This window comes from Rhinopithecus bieti, unplaced genomic scaffold (assembly GCF_001698545.2).
Source record: "Rhinopithecus bieti isolate Rb0 unplaced genomic scaffold, ASM169854v2 scaffold_33339, whole genome shotgun sequence".
In the NCBI taxonomy this organism is placed as follows: domain Eukaryota; kingdom Metazoa; phylum Chordata; class Mammalia; order Primates; family Cercopithecidae; genus Rhinopithecus; species Rhinopithecus bieti.
In genome coordinates, this window is record NW_016814111.1 from 374616 (window position 1) to 380035 (window position 5420).

The following is a 5420-nucleotide window of genomic DNA, read 5'->3' on the forward strand; positions in this document are numbered from 1 at the left end:
TGGNACAATAGCAAAGACTTGGAATCAACCCAAATGTCCATCAGTGACAGACTGGATTAAGAAAATGTGGCACATATACACCATGGAATACTATGCAGCCATAAAAAAGGATGAGTTCATGTCCTTTGTAGGGACATGGATGCCACTGGAAACCATCATTCTCAGCAAACTATCGCAAGAACAGAAAACCAAACACCGCATGTTATCACTCATAGGTGGGAATCGAACAATGAGATGAGATCACTTGGACACAGGAAGGGGATCATCACACACTGGGTCCTATTGTGGGGAGCGGGGAGGGATAGCATTAGGAGATATACCTAATGTAAATGATGAGTTAATGGGTGCAGCACAGCAACATGGCACATGTATACATATGTAACAAACCTGCACATTGTGCACATGTACCCTAGAACTTAAAGTCTAACAATAGTAAAAAAATGGATTAATATCAGTTAACTCTGTTCCTTTGTGTTACAACTATCTTATTTTTTTCCTGCAAGTGGAGATAACTTTTCCTTTTCGTGTGACCATGAATGAGACAGTTCCCTAGAACTACAATGAGGAGTCTTCTGTTTTGCAAATATTACTGTAGTTACCATTGACCAAGCAGTGGCATGTTTATTGAGGTTTATATATACATAATTGCACTGAATTTTCCTAAAACGTAAGTAGCTTTAGCCAGGCACAGTGGCTCATACCTGTAATCCCAGAACTTTGGGAGGCTGAGGTGGGGAGATCATGAGGTCAGGTGTTCAAAACCAGCCTGGCCAACACAGTGAAACTCCATCTCTACCCAAAATACAAAAATTAGCCAGGCATGGTGGCTGATGCCTGCAGCTTCAGCTACTTGGAAGGCTGAGGCAGGAGAATCACTTGAACCTGGAAGGCAAAGGTTGCAGTGAGCCAAGATCATGCCACTGCACTCCAGCCTGGATAACAGAGCAAGACTCCATCTCAAAGAAAAAGTAAATAGCTTTATACAAATATTTAAAGACTAAATTTCTATTTTTTTTCATAATAAACTGATTATCTCTTTAAAGAACGGTTATGATTTCCACTGGCTACTGGTAGAATAATAACTATAACCCTTAGACCCAGCATGGTGGCTTGCGCCTATAATCCCAGTATTTTCAGAGGCTGAGGTGGGAGGATGGATTGAGGCCAGGAGCTGGAGATCAGCCTGAGCCATAGAACAAGATCCTCTCTCTAGAAAAAGCTTTAAAAAATTAGCCAGGGATAGTGTTGTGCACCCATAGTCCCTGCTACTTGGGAGACTGAAGCAGGAGGATCACGTGAGCCCAGGAGTTCAAGGTTGCAGTAATCTATGACCACTACTACACACACCAGCCTGAGCAACAGAGCAAGGCCCTGTCTCAAAATATAAAATTGAAAACTAAAAGAAATCTAGTCCTTAGATTTTATCCTAACATGTACCATAAAATTATATATACATGTGTGTATGCCATAAACACATTAACTGCATGTGTGAATATAAATAAAAAATACATTTTTAATTTGGAAATACAAAGCATATTTCCAAACCACACACCAATGTTTATAAAAATTTAGCATGATTTTGCAGGAAACCTAAGATGCAGAGAAATTAACTATCTTGTTAACTATCCTGTGTTCCAGTCACAGAGCATGAAGACAAAAAAAGAATTCATGAACCAGCTCTAACCAGAAAGAACATTTTATCCAGCTCATTTGTATTTTATTTACAGTATATTTCCTATTAAAATGTTTATAGTATAACTCTTTTTGGAATTCAAAAAAAGCCTGTGAACACACACACCAGTTCTACAAGTTGATGTTTAAGGGAAAATTGTGTGTGTGTGTGTGTGTGTGTGTGTGTGTGTGTGTGTAGCGAGACAGAAAAAAATTCTTCCTTTATTCCTTTGTCTTTTATTTCTGACTTTGCACTTTATGAAAATGTTAAAGCTAGTACCCACTCATTCAAATGAACCCATATGAAAGATATTACTAGTGAGTATGTATAACTACCATTCAGAAGGAAAATAAGATATATTTTAAATGCCATTTATTTATCATTTACTGAACATTATGAAATATGCAAAGATAAATAAAACAGATTATGTCTCTAATAGCAAAGAAATTGCAATCTTTCTGGCAAGACAGAGTCATCAAACTGTAGAAATTCCTTTGTTTAGTCCTTTCACTTTAGAGATGAGGAAACTGCAAAACACAATTACAAGGAGGGCTGTGAAAGGTGGCAAGTGAAATTTATAAACACAATAATTCTATGAGGTAAATAGCAAGTGGAAGCCATTGTGTGTGATCATCATAATTGTGTCTTCATTAGGCTGAGTTGCCACTGACTAATGTGTCCTCGGGCTGGTGCCATTGCTTTTACTATGAATGCACTCACAACTTAGGTGTGTGAAATTTGCCTTCCCAAAAGCACATTTTCCTCTACCATTTTTAATAACCATAGCTCTACAGTGAATGAGAATCCCATGATTTTGGTAAACACAATTCTTATTAAGTAAGCTTCACTTGGGGGAGATCTAAGTAATTCATGAATACCACTTGATAAGTAAGAGGTTTGAAATTTAAATCATGCATTTATTTGCAATAGCTGTATCTATGTCTATTCTTTTATTTTGTTCAAACATTTACCCCTAGTGGAAACATTTGAGTTGCTTATCTGTAAGGAAAATGCCTCCTGGTGACAGTTCTGTGAATGTGCGAGCAGTGTACAAGCCCCTTCATCTCTGCACAGTGTTGTGCATGATACACTGTGCACAGCATCAACTCATCAGTGCTTGCTGACTGAGTCATCATTCTCTAAAACTCAGTACAAAATAAGATACCAAAATATATTTTTAAATGTGTTAAACATATTAAAAGTTAATAATAAGAACAATATAACTAGGTAATACAAATCTTCAAGGGAAAAAAGAAAACCAGTCTCTTACTTTACATGCCTTTGTCTTGGTGTTACCATTTCCTGAGTGCTTACTATGTTCCAGGCACCATGCTGCAATTTTTACATATATACAACTCTCAGTCCTCACAGCCACCCCTGTACCAATGAGAGAACTGAGGTTTAGAAAATATAATGAAATTATCTATTTGTCACATGGCCTGAGACTCTTTGGGTTGTTTCAAACCCAGATCACTGATACTTTAAAGACACAAAATTGTCTCTCGTGACATTCTGCTCACTTTTACTTGAGTTTAAGAACTGTGAATATTTTTGCAACCAAAGAGTTTAACTTGTAGTCCCTCTGGTATAACTGTTGTGAAAATAGCTATAAAAAATAGACTTATTCCAGGACACTAAAAATCACAATACCAATATATTGTTATTTATATAGTTATAGCATAGATGGGAACTCTGAGGTTATCTTAATATCTCTGTGAGAAAAGAAATGCTGTTTGTTGCTGAGCTATTTTAAAATGACTATAGTTATGAGTATGAATCATGCAGGTTTTAACTTTATGTGTCACACAAAGAAAACAAAAAAGGTGAAGTTTCTTTTTAATTCTCTTCACTTATCCTCGCATTTTCTTTGGCATCCATTTTTAATGCAATTCAATGTATGCGTTATTAAATTATAGTAGCAGCAATTGTATATTTAATATGTATACAAATATTATTTTAATAAAGTACACCAATAATATTTGTGTAGCATTCATAGTAATGATTGCGTATTGGTGATAATTCTTGCAAAGCAGTAATTGCATGCTATTATATGTTTGTAATCATTGCTGAAACACTTGCTTATTGAACCAGAACATTGTGATTCAAAGTTCTGAGAGAATAAATGACATGCCTTTTGTATTTATCTATTTCTAGTACCTAGCATATAACAGTACTCAAAGGCACTCGATTTGTATGTAACCCTTCAATGCAAGATTTTACACCAAAGCAATAACCATACATCATTAAAAACACATCTCAATGTTTTAGCATGTGGTTGTACAGTTTTAAAGAGCCATTCATTTGTAAGTATGAGATTATTGTACATAAAACCTGGTATTGTCTTTTGCAGGTAGCATCGGTTCAATTTCTTCTTTTGATTACAACACTGCAGTGTAAGTCAAAGGCCATCCTATTCATCTCACATGTCTCCAGTAATAGGAATCACATGGGATTTAGAAACAGAAGTCGAAAGAACATAGACTATATTTGAATTCATTTATATCACGTTTCTTTAACAAATTCTAACTTTTCTTTACACACGATAATGCTAAAATAACTCAGTAAAAAAACCTAATTTCTAAAACTGCCTGGAAATATTTCCCTTCTTAACCAGACAGGAAGGGGCATAGCTATCGAGGCTCCACTCTAACAAGTTCCCAAATGAAGGATGTGGTTCAGTGGAGGGTAATGTGGAGTAAACAAGAGACTTGACTGCATTTTGCTTTTGTTGTGTTTTGTATTTTTGCTGTTATATGAAATGAGAAAGTTACTGATTATTCTGGGTTTCCATTGTTGTATCTTTACTATTAAAATAATAACACTTGTCCTGCCTGCCTCCCAGGATGACTGCAGATTTCAACCAAGATAATCAATGTGAGACTATTTCACATCTGAAACACTCTAGAATTGAGGTTTTTGACCAAGTGCTAATCAAGCAAGGAAGGTGACCATCATTTCAGTATTATTAGAGTATTCCACATAACAAATCTCCAGGTAACAGAGCCTAAAGCTTGACAGAAAATGGGTCTCTAAAATGAATTACTGTTTATGGGTCCAGGTTTATTTCCCCATAATACAAATCTTAAATTTCCATGATAGCTAAGATCATGACCAATCAGAAACTGTGCTAGCTTGGCATACAGGAGGTTTGATTTGTCTTTCTTAGCAGCCTGCTATCAGACGGCTGCTCTGCTACCAACAGCCTGCCTTTCACAGCACTGGTCTTCCAAATTGCTGTTTCTAATCTGCTTTTGTCTGAGATCAGCTCATCTGGCAACTTAGAATCCTGTGTAGTTAATAGGTTTGAGTAAGTGTCTGAAGGCCTTTCTGAAAAGTCAAAAGAGGGTTTTGAATCAAAAATTTCATGCTTCGAAGCTCCCTGACTCCCATATGCAGGGATCTTTAGAGAAAGCGAGAATTCCAACCCAGCACAATTCTGAATTTTCTTTCCGTGTCTCCTTGACTTTCTGACTTTCTCATATACAAGGATATTCATAACATGTCATACCACATGTTCACTTCATGTGTAGAAAACATGATGCCTCTGTAATCTTTATTTCAGAGAAAAAGCAATGTTTGATCTTGGGTTGAAATGTGAAGGCTTCTACCTCTCTCTCAAGTGCTAGCATAATAATGGCATTAAAAATCTTTTGAGACTTGGTTTGCACAGTATTATGAAGAATACTATATATAGTATTCCTCATATATATATTTATACATAAATACTATATATAGTATATTTTTATAT